The 24,608-nt window shown below is 41.4% G+C and overlaps 1 protein-coding gene across 1 annotated transcript in view; it reads left to right on the plus strand.

Moving 5' to 3' along the window:
* The window catches only part of SLC35F1 (solute carrier family 35 member F1), a 263,938-nt gene that overhangs the window by 55,066 nt on the left and 184,264 nt on the right, over nt 1-24,608 (plus strand). The window lies entirely within an intron of this gene.

A 24,608-nucleotide genomic window follows, 5' to 3' on the forward strand; every position in this document is an offset into this window, starting at 1 on the left:
TTGCTGTGGGTGTAAAGCAAATACCAGCAGACACAGCTTAAGAATTGGTTTTGCCTCACAATGTTTTCCTCTTTTTTAACAGAAGTGGGTTTCTGATGAATTCATCTCACCTTACCAGCATCTAGAAAGTATTAAAAGCTATTTATCTCCCACTAAACACAGCTTGTTCTTTGGCAATCAGCATACTGGTGTGTTCCCAATCCTTCTGTGTCCCGCCCTTACAGCAAAATAAGAAAATCTAAGTCGCTCTGCTTGAAGCACACAGGCATTCAAATCCCATTATAATTTCTTTTCTTCTCTGGGGCTCTCCGCCTGAGGTTGAGTGCGAGGCTCTGTGGTGGAACAGAAGGAAGTGCAGTCCGGTTTCACCTAGCATGGGCTGCCTGGTCCTGTCCCGGGCATCCAGTGGCTTCAGCTGATGTGGTTTCCAGTATTGGAACCTTTTGTTTCCCAGCGTGATAGGTTGATGGAGCTTTTCTTACATTCCCGCAGGAATATTTCATTCATATTTTTTTGAGCTCTGCCTGCAAAAATTATTTACCAGGATATATTTTCCTTCAGTATGGGGACAAGTTACTGTTAGCACAGTCATGAGATTTCTTCTACTCTTCTGTGGATATTGGGACTTCTGGCTCTCTGTCCCTCCCCGGATGGGTCCCTGTTTGTGCCTGTGTCTGGCAGGTGTGGGGCCAATTGCCCTGCACAGTTGTTCGAAGACTTACCTGGAAGGGGCAAGGCAGTGTGCGTTTACCACACACTCTCAACGTCTTTGAGGATTTTGAAACAATGTCTGAGGGAAGCTTCAGAAACTGACATGTCTTACCCTCCCCACCAAGATGTAGCCGGCCAGATGGGTTGGCTTTCTGCTAAGTCTGGGATTCTAGACGGTACATCATTAAAATATGGGGGACGGTGGGTACTGTAGACGTCGTTGATCACCCTTGAGGAGAGCTTGATTATGCCCCTTACATGAGACTCTGATGGCCCTGTGGAATTACAAGAAATGGGGTGGCCATCTCGTTCTAATGTGTACATTTAGATGTCTGAAAAGCTCAACAATTTTACATCAGTAGAATATATTATATTTTCTAGAAATATCACAAGTGGGATTCAGGAAAAAGCAAAAGTAGAAGAGAAAGGAGTTTTCATTTATTTATTTACCAGAAAATTATTGAATATCCCCTCTGCCAGGCACTGTGTTAGTCATTGTCCCTCCAGCTTAGGGAGCTCAAGGTTTAAAAAAGAGATGCATATGGAAAATGTAATCATAGTACATGTAGTAAGGGCTGACTAGAAATTTTTATAGAGTATCCTATGAGTACTGAAGAGTCTATGTAAGAGAATCAATTGATGATGCATGGTGACCATTTGGTTTTTCAAAGTAGGTGGTATTAAACCTTGATAGAAATGAAGGCGTTCAACAGGTTGTCCTAGAACGCTTTCAGAGTAGCGGGAGGGAAATGAATTAAGACACAGGGATGTGCCAGGTGTTTAGGATTATCCTGTGGCAACAGGGAAGCCTATATGATTTCAAGTGTTAAGGTGATAGAATCAGTTCTGAATTATGGAAACAAATTTCAAAATGTGGGAAGACCAGTTGTGGCTGTTATAAAAGAATGCAGTAGAGGTAGAGGCAGTGGGAAAAGAGAGAAAGAAGTGAATTTGGGACAACTTCCTTGTAGAGGAAATGGAGAAGACCCCTTATTCCAATATAACTACTTATTTTGAGGAAAACCAGGATGAGAGAAGGAGATTTGGGAGAGAGGGAAAAAGTGTATGGATCCCATTTTGGCTGTGTTGCGGTAGAGGAAGAACATCCAGATGGAGATACTGAAAATGCTGACCTGGAGTGCAGCATGGTGATGGTGCTGCAGATCAGATACAGATATGATCCTTATAAGAACATAGATGGCGATTGAAGCTGTGGTACTGAAAAAGACCATCCAGGAGAAGAATGGATAAATAGATGAACAGTTAAGGCAGGGAAGGGAGTAAAAGGAGCAAGAGAAAGATTGGGAAGGCTGAGTAGAGGGGCTGCCATCTGGGTTGGTAATTTCACAGTACTTTCACCATTCTTATCCAGAAATATCTTTAAAGAGAACGTAGTAAAACCTATTTATTGTGTAGACAAGAAAGTAAAACAAGAATTGGTCATTTTTCTTTTCTTTTTTTTAAATATATATTTTATTGATTTTTTTACAGAGAGAAAGAGAGGGATAGAGAGTTAGAAACATCGATGAGAGAGAATCATCGATCAGCTGCCTCTTGCACACCCCTACTGGGGATGTGCCCACAACCAAGGTACATGCCCTTAACCGGAATTGAACCCAGGACCTTTCAGTCCACAGGCCGACGCTCTCTCCACTGAGCCAAACTGGTTTCGGCTGGTCATTTTTCTTTATGTTTAAAGTCCATTCTGATTTTTTGTTGTGACCATTCTGATTTTTTGATGGGTAGCTGTGTCACATGCTCAGGCTGCCTCATGGCATTGGACTAGTTGGACGCTTCAGTGGGAAGACTGGGCTTTTCTGCTCCTTCTTGAAACCTTGAAGAGGTATATTCTGTCATCTCATGGGCACCATCCAAAACATCCTGTTCCACTCTGCCCTCTAACTGCAGTTTAAGCTCTAGGAAAACGTAACTTTTACTTAAGACATATTTCTTTGTCTATTAGATAGTAACAGAACCACTCCTCTATTTTCAGTTATTATTGTTATTGGCAATACTAATAATATTTCTCAGGGTTTGCTGTAGGGCAGGCTCACTGCCTATTCTCATACAGATGGCAAGCTATGAATCATTGTTACATTTTAAGTGGTTAAAGGAAATCAAAATAATAATATTTCATTATATAAAATTCAGAGTTTCATGTCCAGAAGTCAGTTTTGTTTACGTTTTATTTCCAGCTGCTTTTGTGCTGCTGTGACAGCTGAGGTGAGTAGTTGCTATAATCACTGTGTAGCCTGAAAACCCTAAAATATTTACTATCTGGCCCTGTACAGAAAAATGTGCTAGCCCCCTACTCTATGCCACATACAAATGTTAGCTCAACTTAATCCTGACAACAGCGCTACTCAGTATGTGCAGCCATCATTTCCTTTCTACACCCGAGTACACTGAGCATTAGCAAAGATCTGAACTGACGTGAGTGAAACAGCGAGGGAGCCACAGAGCTGTAAGAGGAACCCATGTCATTTTGATGTGGAAGTGCTAGCTCTTTGTTGTGCACTAAATTGTCTCACAGCTCTACCCTCTTCTACAATCATGTTGCTGTCCTCTGAACTACTTCTTCATTCTCTCCATCTCCATTAAGGCTGAGCAGAACATAGACCCCTATTTGATAACTCTTTTCTGTAGTTGAATAGTCTATCAAACTCTGCAGCTGACTGAGCCTCTGAAGCCTAAATGTGGGAATAATAACACAAGGCTTCCCCCGTTCTCTTACTACATCTCTGGCCAACTGTCTATAATGAATGCTGAGCAAACCAACTGCTGTGAGTCTGGGCTGAAGCAGAAAGAGATGCTGAGCTACAGGTGGAAGACATCATGAGTCAATGAATGTCTTGAGTTGGATGCCTGTAACTCACACTTTTTAAATTGAGCAGCGGTTTTGTCATCATTTAGGTTTTGCTGTTTTTTGATGGTAATGCTTAACTAAAGACGAGCATTAGACAAATCGCAATTCACTTGTAATGGACACATGGAGGGAGAGTGCTTGAGAAACACCGTCTGAATTTATAATTTAACTTGCCTGCAGGGTTGTTTGCCATATAGAAAAACTCAACAATTTAAAAGTCATTAGATTACACATTCCAAATTGGAATCTCTCAAGATGTTCATTAAACAGCACAGAGGAGCATCTGAGGCTGTTGAATACCTGTAGTTGAGTGGCATGCATTTCCATTTACACATACTTTAAAGCCATATGCTCCATATGTTGCTAAAATATCTTCAAAGAAACTATGAATAGTATGTCTACCCATTGACTAATTTTCTTTGGTCTTTCAATTTTTCAATTAGTGAGAAAAGAACATTGTTCATAAAATCACTTCAGTTTCTTTTCTTAATATATCTTTAAATTTGTCGAAAAATTAAAGTAAATATGCAAATACTTATATTGCGTGCCTGTCTTAAGGTTAGGTCTCCTTTGTTGGTAAGCACAGTCACAGAAAGCATCACTAGCTTGAATGACAAGGGGAAATTGTCTATAAGCAGAGATATGATCCAGGGACATCCTTGGGCATCCAAAAGCTATTAGTGTGATGAGGCATCACAAAGGACTGGACAGACTGGCCATGCTTGAAGGGAGGCAGCTATATTTTAGTCTCTTCCTCACTCTGTCAGACCATATGGTATCTTTTTTTGTTTTCGTTTATTTATTTAGATTTTTATTGATTTCAGAGAGGAAGGGAGAGGGAGAAAGAGATAGAAACATCAATGATGAGAAAGAATCATTGATTGGTTGCCTCCTGCACACCTCGCACCAGAGATTGAACCCGCAACCCAGGAATGTGCACTGACCCGGAATTGAACCATAATCTCCTGGTTCAAAAATGGATGCTCAACCACTGAGCACACTGGCTGGGCACCATATGGTCTCTTGTTCCATATTCTTTCTAGTGTCTGCTATAGGCTTCTCTTTCTGTAGGCCTTCTTTGCTTCTCCATTCCCATTTTGGAATATGGCCTTGTCACAGCTCACCAGACACTAACCAGTGTGCTAGTTCTCAATTCCTGGGAGACAGAATCTGTTTGGCTTAGCTTGGATCTGGGATCATTTAGCTGTGGCCAGGGATGTAGTTCCCATAGATATACCATGGCCACTAAGGTCCCTTCTTGGGTTGAGAAGTTCCAGGAGACGTGGCAGGCTGGACAGAGACTCAGAGGTGTATTCACCAGCTATCCATCATTGCCCATGTCAGACCAAAAATGAAAGACCTAACTTACTAGCTTACCATTTCTTGCTTAACTCAGAATAGCTTGCTGAAATCATATTTGTGTATGTTTTTGTATGTTCTTCTTATTTTCCACAAGTGCACCCGGGCAGTACACTTTTGAAAGCTGAAAAAATAGCTTTCTTTCAGGAGGCTGGACGCTTGGGACATAGAGCCAGAGCCCACCAGTGGTGGGCCATTCACAGAGAAATGCCCAGGATTCCCGGCTTCACAGCAAGGAGAGCCCCCAGGCCTCCACCCCTCTATTCAGGACAGCCAGGCAAACACATGTCACTCCCTAAGAGCTCCACTAAGCCCGGTCACATGGACTCTACCACTGCTGAGCTCCCAGCCCCTGGCAAAGTGCAGGGCACAGCAGGGACCCCACAGTGCACATGAAGTGAAAGAACAAGGTGTATAACAATGAGTATCTCATGTGTGAATCACACAGAACTACAACATTATCTTATCTCCAGGTGAGAGGCAAGATGATGGGTTTTCTGTTTGCAGTCACTCCATATCTATTCCAAAGCAGCAGGCCTAATATAACGTCACCATCCTATAACAGACACTAGAAAGAATATGGAACAAGAGTGCCCAGCCAGTGTGCTCAGTGGTTGAGCATCCATTCTATATTTCTTAATTTAGTTTTAATCAGAAATGTAAAGCCCTCTCTAAACCCTAAGATACCTCTCTTAAAAGGAAACCAGAGAAGAAACGTAGTTAGAATATAGTGACACTCCCAGCTCTCCAACTCAAATCAGCCAGCTCCCCCACATCCGTGCAGAGTTCAGTGAGCACAGCTCCAGCCCCAGCACCTCAGGGAGCTGTTCTTCTTCCAGAGAAGCCCATGGTGTGAAAGTGTTTCAATGACACTATTCGAGTATAAGAGATTGATGATTCTGTTATTAATATTGACCACCCGGACCATAAACGGTTTGATTTCTTCTAAGATACTAAAAAGTGTGCCAGCACAAATGTATCATTGAAAACATTCTAACTTCATAATATGGAGTAAATTTGGCTGGTTTCTTCATTTTTATTATCAACTTCCTATGTAGAGCTGAGTGGAGGAGGAAATGGACATTTATTGTTAAACAGATACAGAATTTCAGTTTGGGATAATGAAAATCTTCTGGAGAGAGATAGCAGTGCTGATTGCACAACAATGTGAACACAATGCCAATGAACCGTATACTTAAAATGGTGTACATTTTATAAGATGTATATTTTACCACATTAAAAATTTTCTATTTTGTGAGGTTTTAAAAGTGCCGTATGTTGAGGCAGTTATTATTATCTCTACTAGAGGACTGGTGCATGAAATTTGTGCACTGGGGAAAGTTGTCCCTCAGCCCAACCTGCACCCTCTCCAATCTGGGATCCTTCGGTGGCTTTCTGACTGCCTGTTTAGGCCCGATCACAATCCAGGACTGCTGGCTCCCAACCGCTCGCCTGCCTGCCTGCCTGCCTGCCTACCTGATTACCCCCTAACTACTTCTCTGCTAGTGTGATCGATGCCTAACTGCTCCTCTGCTGGCCCGATCACTTCCAACTGCCTTCCCCTGCTGGCCTCATCACCCACAACTATCCTCCCTGCTGGCCATCTTTGAACACATGGGGGAAGCCATCTTTTGTGAGGGCATGAGGGTCAATTTGCATATCCCCTCTTTATTATATAGGATAGCAAGGTGGGTAGAGAAGTTCTTAATACTTAGGGAGCTGCCATGGACTCAAGTCAAGCTGACATGGCCAATGACCAATCATAGATGAACTGCATTCAGGGACCCCCTCCACCCACTCCCAACCCCAGCAACTCCAGCTTCGCTTTGTGGTAAATAACAGGTCTCTGTCTCGAAACAGAATAGTTACAGAAATAGCATCTCTGTACCATTTTTAGCTGAACACATTTTATATTCTGCCCCCAAATGGGAGACCTGCTCTGTACTGTCAAACCGGGCTCAGTGCTTTCTGAGCGCCTGTCATCAGTGGGGGACACACTTCCCATTGCAGCCTGTCAGGTTTGGGGGGTTCTTCTGCAGGGAAAGCAGCAGGTCTGGGGGAGAGAGGCCTCTGACTCAAATAAATTTGTCTCTAATGTTCCTGTGGAGTTTTTATTTTGAGGAGATTTTATCTTAGATATTTAATTTGGGGGCCTTCTAAAGTCCTTTTGATTCACTGATGCAGTTTAAAACATGGAAATTGGGTTGTAATTTCTGACCTTATGAACAATTTGTTTTTACAATTAATTTTAAAAAGTTAAAACCCTTAAGTATAGTATTTAAAGTTAAGTATCCTAATACTGGAAAAAATTACTATACTTAATGTTGGATTTAATTCACTTCTTCAGTGACTACAAATGAATACAAAATGAATACAATGAAAAAAATGTGTAGTTATGCTTTATAGGTAGAATGAAGTAATACATACTAAGGCATGAATAAAGTTTTACGTTATGAGGAAAAATGCTTATGCTTTAAGAAAAGGAAAAAGAGCTGAAACCGGTTTGGCTCAGTGGGATAGAGCATCGGCCTGCAGACTGAAAGGTCCTGGGTTTGATTCGGGTCAAGTGCATGTACCTTGGTTGTGGGCACATCCACAGTGGGGGGTGTGCAGGATGTGGCTGATCAATGTTTCTCTCTCATCGATGTTTCTAACTCTCTATCCTTCTCTCTTCCTCTCTGTAAAAAATCAATAAAATATATTTTTAAAAAAGAAAAGAAAAGAAAGAAAAGAAAAGGAAAAAGAAAACGAAGGAGACTAGACCAAGGCCTCTGACTTTGGTCTTCTTATAAAGCCTTCGTAGAAGCGCCAGCTTCAGTTGGCCTGACAGATGACAAAGGTTTTCCCGTTCTGCAAGATGCTTTGTTCTACTTGTTTTTTATTTTATATATTTTTGGTAGCAGAGTTGAGTCCAACTTACAGTTGTGACAGTTAAGCGCTTAAACACAGAACTTGCTTTCTGCATGAATATCTGATGCAGAATGACAGCTGACAGTTGTCATTCCCCGTGGCCAAGAGAGATTAAGTGGGTAGCTTCTATTTTAAGAGCACATGAGTCTTTTTTCTTTTTAAAACAACAGTTGAGATTCCTTCTCCCAGTGTATACTGATTTTTAGTGCAGGACTAGGGCATTCTGAATCCTGAGCGTCGGAGTTAGGGTTATTTTCTCTAGGAAGTAACTAGACGTATATGCTAAGTAACTTCTGTCCACTCCGGAGGCCACTGTAAGTGGCTCTAAACAAGTCTCACACTTAGACTGAGTTTGCACCATCATCTTCTCTCTCCCTGGTGGTGTCTCCTCCGATTTATCCAGTGGTGAATTTTCAATGGCAGTCACTAGTAACTACTACATAACTGAAGAGGTATGTTATCTCAATAATTTCAACACTCACTAAATAAACAGGACATTATGTTGTATGAAACAGTGCAGCCCAAGACTGCTCTATTACTAGTTGCTTGCATTTACATCACAGTTTTCCATCCACAGAGCGGTTGTATGTATACCCGCTCACTGGTTCTTGAAATTACCTGATGAGCAAGTGTCAACTGTGAGCGCTGCTAGGCACACAAGTGATGATGCAGTGATGGCTTTTGTTCTCTGAAGAGCTGTTTTTGCTTTTTATGAAGGGTTCGAAGTTAGTGGTGTTGATAGAAGAGAGCAGTTGCTTGGAGGGGTGAGAGAAGGCCCAGACCAAGCTGGGGTGGCTGGGGTCTCCGTATCAGCTGCATTGGGATGTGGCTCCCATCCACCCAGGCTGCTGCTGGTCCTGCTGTCAGTCTTCATAAATGACCAGGACTTGGTGAAAATTGGCCAGTTTACAGGATTAGTGGTATTGTCTCCCAAATAACCAATGTAGGGTACACATTCAAAAAGTGAATGGCTTGGTGATTCTCAATTGTTTTATGAATAGAAAACTGAATGGACCTATTGATGGCGGAAATTGTTGAACATTTGGGACAATATAAAGAAAATAAAAATCACTTGTAACTAGGACCAAATGGAGACATTCAGAGGCATTAAAAGCAGGTGAGAATATAGCACCTCAGCCAACATTTGATTTCAAAATGCAAACAATACTAAACTGTGCAGTAGATGTAAAGAAGTCCAGCCATGTTCTGAGTTTGTGCATGATGACAAATTCACTGCTATTTTTTTTTTTAAATCATGAATTTTTTACAGAAAAAAAAAAAAACTTTTGTGTTGTCTTGCTCTGCTGGAGTCTGCTGAGTTACCATTGCTACTTCCTATTCTCATGTATACTCTTCTAGAATTTTCTTATACAGATAAAGACAAATTTTATAATTAAATTTGGGTTCTGAACATGTGGTTTTTAAAATTTTGAGTTTTTACTTACCACATCGTGAGATTGTTCTCAGACCATTAAGAGCTCTCTGAATGGTACTTTCAATGTCTGAGCCATTGGAATATTTAGCCAGTCTCTCAGCGTCTCTGTTTCATATGCCAAATAAAGCTCTATAAACAGCCTGCTGCATTCACCTTTCAGTCCATTTCTAATTTTTGTTTTTATTATTTACCCAGATTTGGTTTCTCTCTTGGGACCTTTGATAATCTAGAGTGGTATTATTTTAAAAAGGAATGATAAACAACTTTTCTAATTTGATAGAAATAATAGCATCTTGTTTTATTTTGCATCTATTTGATTAGTATGTAAAAACATTTTTGCACATGTTTATTGGCCATTTTTTTCATTTCTGTTTGTGTATGCCCATGGAACATTTTTCTCGCATGATATAAAACATGTTGTAAGTGCTGTCTCTATAATAAGGATCCAACTTTTAAAAATATCTGTTAGAAATATTTTATATGTTTTACTTTACCCTTTAATTTTTATAGCATATTTGATATGGGAAAACTTAAGTTACTATAAGATTTAGTTTCTTAATATATTCTTGTGAATTTGGTAATTACTCAATAAGCCCTTCTCCATTTTGAGATCTAATTTCCAAGTAGATTTTTTTTCTGTGATCTAATTTCCAAGTAGATTTTTTTTTCTGTGCTTTAAAAATATTTCCCCCTTCTTACTGTTCTTTTTAACTTCTTATACATCCTCTGACCAGTGTTTTTTTTTTTGTTTTGTTTTTTTGTTTTTTGCTATCCTCACCTGAGGGTATTTTCCCATTGATTTTTCGAGTGAGAGGGAAAGGAAGAGACAGAGAGAAGCATCCATGTGAGAGAGACACATCAATTGGTTGCCTCCTGCACACACCCCATCCAGGGCTGGGGAACCTGCATCCAAGGTGCAGAATTGAACCTGGGACCCTTCAGTCTACGGGCCGATGCTCTATCCACTGAGCCAAACCAGCTAGGGCTGTTTTCTGTTCTACACAAAGTATTGTTGATTTCCATTTGCCACTTAGTTGACATTATTGCATTTGAAGTTTTCAGTTTTTGTGTGTAGGAGATGAAAGAAGATGATCCAAAAAGTCGTCGAAAAGGATCATCATTCCATGTCTTCTTTTGAATATTCTGCAATCTTCTCCTTTAATATACCCTCTAATTTTTTCCTCCTTTTGCATTCATGTCCCTCTTCACCTCTCATCTTCTCCCAATTATCATTTGATAAACACGAAACCTATCTTCTGTCTTCCAAGTGAGGCAGATATGAAGACTTTGGCCACAGAGAAGTCAAATTAGGAAATTGGATTGCTTTTCACAATGCCTTCCTGACTAAGAGAAAGTGCTGACTTTTGTGGATATTAGAAATGTTTCTTATTCAGCTCCACTTATTTTTCTGTGGGAGAGACTTTTAATGGAATAGCCTGAGGTTGTTTTTTAAATGCCACGCAGACACAGAAGTGAAAGATTTTTTAAAGCAAGAAGGGGGCAGAGAAATTCAATTTCTTATTTTGAGATTAATTGATAGTCTTTCCAGGAGCCCTCCGTTTTCTGAAGAGTAGTTTAGTTTCATTCGCTTCTTCCCTGTTACACTCTACCTCAGGAAGATAGGACTTCTGCAGATGGCAGTGGGCCATGCTTCCTTTCTGGTCAGATCACATCATAATGATGCCACTTATTCATCCATAAAAGCTTGTGGAAGTGCACTGAACATCTGCACATAATGCACTCATTCATGCGGAGAAAGCTGAGGGCTCTGTTTGTCGCAAGGGATCTGCGAGCTCTCTCTTCCTGCTCAGTCTCTCCTCGGAGTTTCAACTGTCCTGGGAGAGAAGTGCCAACAGCCCATTAGCCTGATGAACCAACCCATACACACATGCTCTTTCTGCCCTCGCGGATGCCTGGCTGGAGCAGGGGCACAGCCAGCGTGCGTTTCGCTCTTCTGGAGCCTGACAGCATCATCTCCCTCCTTTAGCCCCAGACCCCCAAAACACTGCTTGGACATATGGCTTCCTATGGCTATGCTTATCCTTAACCACGTGTTCTGCGTAACCTTTAGCCAAAACACATGTGAAAAATTTGAAATTAAAGTGATTCCTTCAACAGCTGTTGCTATAGAAGAACTGGTTCAATGCAAAGCATACTAATAGTTTCCTATTTCCAGTCATTGTAAATAGGCTTTCATTTGTTCAGTGAGTAGGTTTTTATTGAGCAGCTATTGTGTGCCAGGTAATATGGATAGAGAATTGAATGAGTAGGAAGTTGTTCTATATCCTTTAGCATAAGTCAAGTACAATAAAAAGCTTTTTAGACCAATTTTTTGAGAACTTTCCTTATTATTTTTCTAAAGAAGAATTCAGCTTTCACCTCTTCATAACTATAAGTATAACTTAAGCCAGTACCTTAAGAAAAGTCTAGAAATATAAACATTCTCACTTTTGACATTTGTCATTACTTTGTTTGGCTTTAAACAGCTTTCTTGTTTCCTTAACTTAAATGTATTTTATGATTACCCATAACACACTCCTCCATCCATGTTTGCTGAAAATAGTGTTGATATAGTGGGTATCCAACCAGTCCTAGGATGAATCAAAATACAAGTGTATTACTTTTCTTTTGCTGATGTGAAAAATTACCAAAAACTTAGTTTTTTGGTTGTTCTCTCCCCATCTTCTTTACTTTCTCCCTCTCTGCTGTTTGCCAGACCAGTTATTAATTGTCCTTCCAATTTGTCTTTCATGGTGTCTCTAGATATTTCCTAGTCCTACTATTTTGCCCCATTTTAGGATCATCTTCCCCATGTGGGGGCCACTGCTAGGTCCCCCTGAACACTCTCTTTGCCTCCTGTTTTCTCTCCTCCAGCCTGTTCGCTTTGCCTATCTCTGACAAGTCCATCTATGTTACCACTTTGGCTTCAGAATCCTTTAGCGGCCATCTGAAGCTCACAGTATCCCTCCAGAATACAGTAAGTATTGACTTGGATGGAAATGAACTAAAAACCTCTTCACTTGGCTCTCCAAGCCCGTGCTGCAGCACCAACCAAGCCGCCACCCACCCTCAGCTGCCCAGAACCCACATCTGACCAGCCAGCTTGGCTCCAGCTCGGTACCAGCCTCCTCTGCACCTTCCTCCCATGGGGATCACTTATTCTGAATTTCACTGGCTGCTTCTGCCATCCCACGTCCCCCACCCCCACCCCAACCCCGCCACCAGCCTACCTTGGCCTGTACATGCTGCCCAGAAGTCTTGATTATTATTGTAAATTGTTATCTTATAATCATATTTTATTTTCTGAAAGAAATTTCAAATTTGCCCTTAAGGGGAAAATGTGTAAGACAATCCATCGAGCACTTAGCACAGTGAATGGCACATAGACTCAAGGAATGATAGTTATTAGAAATGGTACCGTTTTTTTTTTTTGATTTATTTTTAGGATACTGCCTCTTTGGATCCCTTTGAATCAAGTAAAAGAGGCCCTCAAAGAGGCCCTAACTGAGCAGCTCACTCATCATTCCTGTAAATGTCTGGCAACATGTTGAGAGTTATAATAAAAAGGCTTTCTGCTTGCAGTTTTAAATTGCATGCTCTTAGATTGAACTTCTTTTTTATTGTTAAAGTAGATCTTTTGTTATTAAAAATTTGACACTTATTGCAAAAACTTCCAAGGGATGAAGTATACACAATAAAGTGTGAATGCTCTCCATTTTAAATTCCTCTAACTTCACTCCCAGAGATAACTGACTCTTCAGATGAGCAGTTCTTTAAACACTCTATTCTATGGATGGTAAATGGTAAAATAACTGTGTGAAGTCTGCACAGAGTCAAAGAAATATATTCACTATTTTCTTAATTATTAAATAATATCTTACTTATTAATAAGTGAACTTATTTGTCCTGGCTGGTGTTTCTAAGTGGTTAGAGTGTTGGCCTGCACACTGAAGGGTCACAGGTTCAATTCCTGGTCAGAGGCACGTCTCTGGTTGCAGGTTTGATCCCTGGCCCCAGTTGGGGGTCGTACAGCAGGCAACCAATGGATATGTCTCTCACATCGTTGTTTTTTGCCTCTCTCCCTTTCTCCTTTCCACTCTTCCTAAAAATCAATGGGAAAAATATTCTCAGGTAAGGATTAACAAAAAAATAATCAACAAACAGATAGATCAATAAATAAATAAACTTATTTACCTAACACTCATTAACTCAGTAACACATGTTTATTGACCACCTACTATGTGCCGGACATTAACTAGGCAATGGAAAGCATGTGCTCTGCCTCCCATCGATGATACTCATGGTCCTAGTGTCTTTATAGCAGCACCAGTCATTACTTGATGGGCCGTGTTCCTCTATCAAGTACAACTCAAGCATTGTAAATTGGAGCCCAGCCTTTCTCATTGTACTGAATGAACTTCCGTCACTACCCTCATCCCTGTGATGTCCTAGTGTGATTACATTCCTTCTCTTTGTATTGGCTTTCTTTGGTGTGTAACAAATGGCCGCAAACTTAGGGACTTAACACAACACCCACTTATTTATCTCACATTGATGTGGGTTTCCTGCTCAGGCTCTCACCAGGTCAGGCTGCTGTTCGCGCCTCGAGCTGAGAGTCCTCTTCTCAGCTCCTGCCGGGAATCCCATTCCTGTGGGCACAGGAGTGAGAGCCCTGTTTCCTTGCTAGCTATTGGCCAGGGGCCACTGTTGGCAGCCAGAGGCTGACTGCAGTTCACTCGGTCTCCACGGGCATTTCCACAACACGGACAACGAGAGTGCATCTCCTGCTCCCCACCCCTCTGGTCTGCTCCACTGTCCCATCCTGCCCACTGGTCCCTCTGCACTCAGGGAAGAGGATCGTGCAGAGTGTATCCACCAGGGAGTCGGAATGTGGAGGGGGGAGGTGTCCATATTCTGCCTGCCACACCCCTGTATTAACTGCAGGTTTGATGTTTACAAACAGAGCAGAGGCTGGCCCCAGAGGAAGTTCACTACAAAAGGTGGGACATGGGGCTGCCATCCGTACTTGGCCCTGATAGGAGGTTGGACTGGGTGGGCCATTGACCTGCCCTGTTGAGAGCATTTTCATGTTTTGCTGAAATAGTCCAAGGGTGAAAAGTTAGCTCACCATTCAGAAGAGAATAGAGACCCTTTTCTGGGATTTACTGAGAGGAGCAGAATTTAAAGTTGCATTCCACGCTAGTGATAGACCAGATTAGACCTAAGCAGATGGCCAGTGGCAACTGCAGATGGAATAGCCCCCGTTTAAAGTCCGTCTGTTCCTGCGGAGAACAACAGTCTTTAATATTTTGTTTTCACTGTCCAGGTTCCCTCGGAGTTGGCTTCTTTGTGCTTTTCCTCAGAATCTGGCTCTTCTGCTCCTGTTTTCATTTCTGTTAGTGGGAACTCAAGACCTACGTAAAGAATTTCAGATGGCACTGTTATAATTATTGATGCCACCTTGGAGAACCTAAACTACTGATAGGCCTTAGAAATGTGTGTTGTCCTGACACAGGTGCTGCCAGGAAGGGCCATTTATCACTTCCTGTGACAGTTGACAACCAATGAATCAAGCAACAGAGATACAGTGCATCAGATTTGGTGCATAGAATTGTTTATTTATTCTACAGATATTTTTTGAGTGTCTGTCATGTGCCAGGCACCATGCTTGTGCTCCGGATACAATGGAGAACAAGAGACCTGGTGCCTACTTTTAAGGGTAGGGAACAATGCAGTAAAAACAGTGGCCTTGGCCTCGTGGCTCAATTGGTTGAACATTGTCCAGTACACCAAAAGGTGGAGGGTTCTATTCTCAGGCAACTGTTTGATGTTTCTTCGCCCCCCCCCACCCCCTTCTCTCTCTCTCTTCCCGAAATCAACAAATATGTCCTCTAGTGAGGATTAAAACACACACACACACACACACACACACACACACACACACAAAACACAAACCAACAGGCTTAAATGAACCTAAAGATCATTTTCTTCTCTAACGTTAGGGATTTTGTTTATGTTACAGATGGTGAGATGACAGTGCATCAAGGTATCAAGGACATCTGAGGTCAGGGTTATGGGCAGTCACCTAAGTAATGACATTCCAGAGTGCCAACTGGTCTGGCCTTGTCATGCTGCTTTAAACCTAAGGATGGCTAAGTGGAACTGTTTTGAGACAATAAACTAGGTCAGAAGAAAAGGGAAATTACTGACCCTCACCTCTCCCTCCAGTTTCCGTGCCCCTCACTACTGCAAGTGGGCTGTTTTGTCCGGATCACAGAGCTAATTAGAAGCAGGACAGCAATTTGAATTCCCCAAGTGCAGTCACCTTTTCATGACAGCTCCACAGAGTACTTTAACACCCTCTATTCTTTCTTCATTGCCATTTTCTAGTGTGGTTATAATTATTCACTCAGTAAAACTACTTTCAAATGACAACCTCAGTTCCTTAGTATATATTTTATTCTCATTATCTTTAAAGATTTTTAGTCCAAATTGGTCCAATCCTATTTTTAGCTATCTTCTCTTTATTTGTGTTCCATCTATGCCTACTTAAGAATAAGTTTGCCTAGTTTCAGGATTCCAACTTCTAGACAAAGAAATTTTGTTGTTTTAGGTAGAAGGAAATTTGCATGCTAGGGAAGTATCACCTGGAAATTTATTTTGTAGTTGACCCCTAAAGATAAAATCATTTCTAACTAAATTTAATTTTGATAGCAGAGAGAGAAGTCTGGTGTTCCGAGTGCTGATTCTGGATCTGACATGGTGAGTTTTCCTCTGTGGTCCAAGACGGTCTCTGTATCTTAGACCTAAGTGTGAATCCAGGATTTACTGATGTTTTGACATAAATTTTCAAGAGCCTCTTATTAGTTTGTATCACTTCATGATAATAGTGCCATTTGTATTGACATCTGCCTCCTCTAATTTAAAGAGATGACAATATTAATGCTCTGTAAGGAATAATTAGCTGTTTGCAAAAATGCTCTTGAATGTATTTCCAGAGCTGACAATACATTCTTGTGATAAAAACAAAGGAAAATAAAAATAGTTCTTAATTTTATTTTTATTTATTTATTTATTTTTTTACCATTTTACCTGACCATATCAATAAAAAATTCTGATTAGAGGCAAAAAGTGTTTGCTTGTTAACACATACAAAAGTTAGACAATACATATAGCCTTTTAGACTCAACCCACTCGTGTTGTATTAAATACATGTTACTCTTCAATGCTTTTATTATTGTTTTTTGGGTTTTATTTTTCCTCCAAGAAACTCAAAGTCCTTTAGCCAATCTTCACAGCAATTCTCCCAAGGCCAATATGATATGAGTATACTTTTTAAAAAAAATATAAACAACACACATTTATTTCTCGTAGTTCTGAAGGCTGGAGGCTGCGATCAGGAAGGCGGCACGGTCACAATCTAAGGAGGGCCCTCTTCCTGTCTTGCAGACGGCTGCTTTCTTGCTGTGTGCTCACGTGGTAGAGATTCATGAGTAGACATTATTAAAGAAAACTGTCCCCTCACTGATCCCCAGCTTCCTCTTACCTCAAGAATGACATGCACAAAACTTAAAATAACTTCTTCCTTCTCCAACACTCAGCCACACAGACAATCAGGCAATGTTGTCTAAAGAAGTACTTCTGAACTAGGGCTGATTTTGCACTGCTCCCCCCCTTCTCCCGCCCCCCGGGCATTTGGCAATGTCTAGAGATATCTTCAGCTGTTATACCTTGTGGTGGGAAGCTGTTGGCATCTAGTGGGCTCAGGCCAGGAATGATGCTAAACATGCTACAATACATAGGACGTCCAGGCTTACAAGATAGGATTACTTGGCCCCAAATGCCTGTGGTGCTGCGGCCAAGAAGCTTTGATCTAGAGGCAAAAGCACTAGGCTGGGGCCAAGAGAGATCAGATATCGTTGTCTCTATTTCTTATAGGCCCATCAGAGAGAGAAAAAAAAAAAAGGCAGAAAAAGATTACTTTGCATTTCAGAATAAACACCTTATAAATATGAGAAGGTTTTAAAAAATGACATTAAGCCCTAACCCATTTGGCTCAGTGGATAGAGCATCAGTCTGCGGACTGAAAGGTCCCACGTTCAATTCCAGGCAAGGGCATGTACCTTGGTTGTGGGCACATCCCCAGTATGGGGTGTGCAGGAGGCAGCTGATCAATGTTTCTCTCTCATTGATGTTTCTAACTCTATCCCTCTCCCTTCCCCTCTGTAAAAAAAATCAACAAAAATATATATTTTTAAAATAACATTAATTTTTTAAGTGCTAACAATGGGTTAATTACATGTATAGCCTTTAAGAATAAGAAAGAAATCCGGAAGGAAAGAATGAGGGGGGAATCTTTTTATATGTCTCAATAGTATTATACGTTATATCCTATTACTTGTAATGTTAGTGACCAAAATGAGAGGGAAAAGAAGCAGGAGGCAAAAGAAGAGCAGGAAAAGGCAGACGCCTGTGTAGTTAGTTATTTCATGAGACTTTTGATACTTTCCCCTTTTAATAAACTTAGCAACGGTCATTTCATTGACCTTCCTCCTGAACTTGAAGTTGTCCCAGGAGACAGCATGTGGGGACAATAAATGACTGGGAGAAGGAAAACAGAATAAAGCAAATGGAAGGAAAAGACCCTCTGATTACATGGTTATGAGAGTCTTCGGCAGTGATACCAGCAGGAAGGATGAGCGAACTGTGGTCTGGCCTTGCTGTTTCGCCCTGATTGGAAAACCTGGGCCCAGGGTTACTGAAGCAGCCTGCTGCCTCTGTCCTTATTTATACTTGCTAACTTGCTAAGTGGTTCCTGGCAAATCACTTAACCTCCCTGAGAGAGACTACACTTCACTTCGTTTGCTTTCTGCAATTCAGCGAGGAGGGCGAGATGCAGGGGAAGCACTGCATGGAGACGTGAGCCATTTCACAGGCGTTCTTACTTAGCATCATTATTCATTAGGAACACGGTCAACTGCCAGAAGGGAAAGGAGTGTGCTATTACAAACCCTAAGACTCTGCTTAGTACACACATTTCTATGTTACCCACAGTAATAGCTGCACTTTTGGTAAGCGGCGGCATCTTTAGCCAGAACTAGCCATCTCTGGTGGTTCCTTGGAATTTGGATGAATGTAATTTCCCCCTTCTTTTCAGCAATTAGTTCATTAGTGCAGCAGTAATCATGTAATCACGAAAATAGGTCAGAGCCTTCTTAGCATTGGGTTCCTATGCCTCCCCCCAGAGAACAGCACTTAAATATTAATAGCATCACTGGGAAAACACGGCAGCTATTCCCCCGTTTTCTCCAGCTCAATGGAGGGTTGTTCAGCGTGGACCCCAGTGCCCTCCCTTCATGAATGGATGTGATTGTGGCGAGACCATCTCCTCCTAAGGCAAGACGTGATCCTGGAAACAAAGGCTGGTTTTCAGCCTGATGTGATGAGCTCACCCCAGTGCCCATGTGGCTGCTTTGAAGCTCATCCAGGTGCCAGCTTTCTGGGTATCTGACATTCTTGGGGGAGCAGTGGAGCCTGGGCCACAGGCCTCTCAACATGGATCGTCAGTGTATGACTACAAGGTCAGATGAGGTGAGATGCTATCATTTCTGTTTAGCCAAAATTTCCCTCAGAGGGGAATTACTGCCTTTACTCTGAGTAAAGGGAATCCACAATATTTTCAATTCTGCCAAATCAATAAAGGGACTTAAAAGAAAATTTGTATAACTATTTTTCGGAGTGGATATGTCTGTAAATAAGAAAGTGCGTTACTCCTTTTCAGTATCTACCACACCTCTTTGAGGCTATGCTAACGCTTAGGAGAAGTACAACCAGGAAACCAGGCATGGCATAGGTAGTGGAAATAGGAAAATCTCACAGAATCAGTTTTTGATTCATGCGATGTCTTGTAACCACATTGATTGCTCTCTCTCTCTTTTTTTTAATTGACTGATTCTCTTATCATCTTGTAGTCATAGCTTATCATATGGTTCTATGCAAATCTGTTTGTGGACCAAAGTGAAATTAAATGGGCTTGATCCCCTCCCCCCCCACTTACGTAGAAATTTTCCAGTCATTCTTTATATTACCTATGTGCACAAATACTTAATTAGACACTCGTATATACCTGACACGGTGTTGGGTGTTACATAAATTCAGAGCAACAATAATTTACAGTCTAGACTGAGAAGACTAAAATATACTACAGAACAACCTTAGAATGCTATCACTTCATAGTGCAGAAATAGCCTTTGAGTCAGACTTGAGTTTGAGTCTATGTGTTCAGCTATGTTAGCTTAGATATGTTAATTGAAATGGGTTTAATACTATTTAACCTGGTAGGCGCATAATCCGGCTAAAGCATAGTGTACAACACACTAGACTAGCACAACATGGACCCTCAGTACATGGTCCCCACTATTAGGGAGATCTCAAAACCACAGGGCTCTCAGGTCAGCGAAGGGTGTCGTCTTTGTGGGTTGGAGTAATTTGAGAGCAATTCATGGGGATGAATTGTAGAAGTCTCTACATGCAGAGACTTCATACAGGGAACAATTGTGATATCCAGATTCTGAAGTGCAAACTCATACTTGTCCTTTCTCGTGTAATCTCTTTAAACCCAGTTGTAAGTCATTATCTTTTTGGGTGGGTGTGGTCAAGGCAAAGAGCAGGTTGGATTTCTCTTGGGAGTGAGGCTATGGAGCATCCGTCAGAGGCAAATGGAAAGCTGAAGGAGAGAGCTGCTCTCTCTCTCTCTCTCTCTCTCTCTCTCTCTCTCTCTCTCTCTCTCTCTCTTTCTCTCTCTCTCTCTCTCTCTCTTTGGGAGAGGCACAGATACCGAATTGGAGGGAAGCAGAAGTGGAGAAGTAGGAAGATAAGTGTCGTGGAGCAGCTGTGCATAGTTACCGACAATAAAAATGGGCCAAGAACAAGCTAGAGGGCATCTTGGCGCCTTACACACCAGCTGCCTTCTTGGGCTCACCAATGGGCTGGCAGGTATATGAGAATGAGGCAGGTATACGATATAGGCTGGCAGGTATATGAGAATGAGGCAGGTATATGATATAGGCTGGCAGGTATATGAGAATGAGGCATATCAAAGAGCTGGTAGTAGGATGACCTCTTGCCTAGAAATTCCTGCTCTGACAAACTGGAGGCTTTTAGCTCTCCCTTCTGGTCACCTGCACCTGCTGAGTTTGCGTTCTCTATGAACATAGTTTCCTGAAATGGTTTCTTTATATCCCACCTCAATTTCCAAGGACCAGCCTAAACAAACAAACAAACAAAAAAAAACACCCTTATTTTCACGACAGGAAATAATCATCCTACAATCCTGAAGTTTTAAAAACACCTCTCCCACCCCCTCCACTCCCAGGTTTGTCTATCAGACTACATACTCTTTCGGGGCAAGCACTGTGCCAGTTCCTCCTTGTATGCTGCCCAGGTTCTCACTTCGATTGGATGGCTCTCAGAGAGCCGTGAACAGCTAAGAACCCAGTCATTTGCTAACGACATCTCTATGTTCCTCTCTTGGGAGATGGTTTACAAAGCTGATCTGATTTCCTGGGGATGCTTTTCTCAAGGAAACTGTACCCCACATGCATGGCCACGCCTGCCTCTGGAGCTCTGGCTTCCGGAGCATGCACTTGTTCTCCAGTTTCCTGTCCAGTGAGTTCTGTTGCTCAGAATGCAGTTCGTCCCTTGTTTCCCACACTTGAGTCTTGGGGTCAGTTTGCTGTGTTTTGTAGGAGTCCTTCTGTGACCCCAGCATTACTGTGTTCTCCCGCAAAATGTTCCTCAGTCAGCCTCAGGGGACCAGGCGCTAGTCCCCTGTGTCATAACTGCCACCCCTCCTGCTTCTTTTGTGTCGTTTATGTCCTTGGGGTAAATGGCATGCCTAGTATTTACTCTTCCATGCTGAGTTCAGAATAAAAGTCATTTCTTATGTAATATTGTTTCCCACAGAAATACTAATTTAAAGAAGGACTAAATCTGAATTTTTGTGAGCCCTTTTATACATTAAAAAAAACACCACCACAGTATTTTGTCCAGCCTAGTTTACCAGCAAAGGTGGGAGAGAAAGTAGCCCTGCTCCTTTAAAGTTGAATAGAATTCATTTCTTAAAACCATTTCTTAAAAGTCTTTTAGGGTTCAACGGCAAATATTCTTTGTTCAGGAAATTCTACTTTTATAGAATGACTTTGGTTCCAAGCTCTTCTGTGGAACTGGTGCCTGCCCCACGCCTGGTAGTTAATATTTGCTTAACGCTTGAATTAATCAGCATTGGATTCTTTGCCGGTATCCTGGGTTCTTCTCATCCGAGAGATTTTACTTTTTTTAGTCTCCTATTGTGCTTTCGAAGTGAAAAGGCATGGCTTCTAATGAATATTTTCAGAAGAAAAGGGCTTCACGCCATCCTGCTCCCTCTCCATAATCTCCCTCAAAATTTCCACCACTGTCATTACCAGCAATAAATAAATCCCTCCGACTCCAGACTACTCTTGTGGTAAAATTGCAGGGTTGTTTTTCTTTAATGTGACGCTGACTCAAAATATTGAGATTGCTGCTGATTTGATCTCCTCACCCTTATGCTAAACCATGGAGCACACAGGCTTGCTCACACACTGGGATCTGTGGAATCCCCCCAAATTTCCCTCCCTGAAACATTGCTGGACAAGTTACAGTAGCTTCAAGAGCCAGTCTAGGAGCAAGAAAACAGACCCCATGTCTGGCTAGGATTGGCTCACAGACATAAATTGTCGGTGTTCTCAGTGTTGTCTCACGTGGGTAGAGACTACATCCGGTGGCAACAATAGGAAGATCCCTGGAACCTTCCCTGAGCCTGGAGCAGAACTGCTAGAAGGATGTGATCAAGGTGTGGACATAGGGACAAGCGAGTCCATATTAGACTGGGTGCCTTTGCATTGGTGATGTTTCCCAAGACCACTCCTATGTCACTATTATTACTAGAGGCCTGTTGCATGAAATTCATGCACTGGGGGAAGGGAGAGTGGGGAAAAGAGTGTCCCTCAGCCCAGCCTGTGCCCTCTGGCAGTCTGAGAGACCTTGGGATGTCTGACTGTGGGCTTAGGCCCACTACCCCTGGCTGAACGGTGCTCCCCCTGTGGGAGCACACTGAGCACCAGGGAGCAGCTCCTGCATTGAGCGTCTGCCCCTTGGTGGTCAGTGCATGTCCTGTTCTGCCGTTTGAGTCAATTTGCATATTAGCCTTTTATTATATAGGATTATTATTATTTTTTAAAATATATTTTTATTGATTTTTTTACAGAGAGGAAGAGAGAGGGATAGAGAGTTAGAAACATTGATGAGAGAGAGTCATTGATCAGCTGCCTCTTGCACACACCCTACTGGGGATGTGCCCGCAACCAAGGTACATGCCCTTGACTGGAATCGAACCTGGGACCTTTTAGTCTGCAGGCCGACGCACTGAGCCAAACTTATTTTGGCCGATTATTATTATTATTATTAATTATTATTATTATTTTGTCACATTGCAGAATCCTAGGCAAGCCAGGAGGTAGGCATTTAGGCATTCTCATCAGGGCGATCTCAGCAATGCTCCGGAATCTCAGCAGGATCGTGCTCCTGGGCTTCCGCTCTTCGGTGTCTGTGGCTGTGATATTCACGGGGAGCAAAAGCGCAACTTGCCACTGGGTGCTCTTCTAAATAATAGCAACTTGGCAACTGCAGGAGCTCGTCCTAATTATGTTTCTGTCAGTCATCTGTGGTAGATCTTTTGTAGCTCTTGTATCAAATAGCTCCAGGGTATTATTTCTGCACACTTATGTAAGCTCTGCTCATTAAACAAAGTGCTTCAAGTTAAGTTCCCTTTTAATTTTGTTTTCTATGACTATCATAATAAGAGAGAGACTGGACTGCAGCAAGCGCTTTTTGTACACTAGTTAATGGCAACTTGATACGAGATCAGTTTTAAAAAACGAATAAAGAAGGAGTCAGTGGGTCTTATCATTACCTCACACTTCGCTTTTAAAATCCTCCAGCATTAGCCCCAAAAGCCACAATAACAGTAGTCATTATCAGAGTCTGGATTCTTTAAGTGGAGGAGTATTACTACTATATTTGTAATCAAAGGATAGACTTTTTTGCTATCATTTAGTAGCTGCATAAGTATCTTAGTTTCTCTCAGCAGTTCTTTATCATTTGAAAGTGGGAAGTAATTTCTATTTATTGTGAGGGTAAATGATACCTTTATATATGTGTTGATTCCTTTATATATGTGTTCAAAGCACTTTGCAGATTGACAGAGTATACAAATCTTTGTTGTTGTTGTTAATACCAAACACTTTACACAGGGATATATATATATATGATGACACGTTTGTGGCGTGACCATTTTAAAGCATCTTTTGTAAAAGTATGAATTTAGAGTAATAAGATAGTAATATAGAAATTGATATTGACAGCAAGGTGTAAAAGATTTCTTCTTGGTCTGAATAGTTGTATTAAATTAATATCATTAAAAGATAATTAGCATCCACTCCAGGATGGAACATTCTTATAAATATATTATGCATTGGAGAAGAGGGTGAAGAGACTTAGAAAAATTAATGGTTTTTTTTGTTTGTTTTTAGCACATATACATTTAAGCAAATGTATATAATATTATCCTTATATACATTTCCCATAATGTATATAATAGCGCCATAGTACTTGTTTCATATTATGTAAAGCACAGAATAATACTGTATATTTTCCTAAGCGACTCTGACTTCATCGACTTTAAGTCCCTTATTTCAGATTAGACTCTAGGGGCAACACTAGTGGGTGCAATGTAGGTCTATTTTTATTTAATAGCTGGATGGTGGTGATATTGTTTGATTCGGTTGATATTTGTCTACAGTGAAGAGTCCTTTTAGCAAAGCACTCATCTGTTTGTGTTGTACCCTTTATCACGATGGATCTAATTCATCATAATTTTGTTGTCTTCAATGAAGAGCATTTTAAAAAGTGTTATAAAAATATCATAGCGTTTGAAATAACATTAGAGGTTGGCCTCTGACACATTTGAAGAGTCAATGAAAACAGAGATGAGTGTCCTGGCCGGTGTGGCTCAATTGGTTGGGCATCGTCCTATACACTGAAAGGTCACTGGTTCAGTTCCCAGTTGGGTACATACCTGGGTTGTGGGGATGTGTGGGAGTACAGGAGGAAACCAATCAATATATTCTCTCTCTCTCTCTCTTTCTCTCTCTCTCTCTCTCCCCCCCCTTCTACCTTCTTTTCTCTTTAAGGGCATGTATGGGGGGGGGGCAATGGTATATGTATAGAGATAATAATTTAATAAAA

Source organism: Pipistrellus kuhlii, unplaced genomic scaffold (genome assembly GCF_014108245.1).
Source record: "Pipistrellus kuhlii isolate mPipKuh1 unplaced genomic scaffold, mPipKuh1.p scaffold_m20_p_5, whole genome shotgun sequence".
NCBI classification, from domain to species: domain Eukaryota; kingdom Metazoa; phylum Chordata; class Mammalia; order Chiroptera; family Vespertilionidae; genus Pipistrellus; species Pipistrellus kuhlii.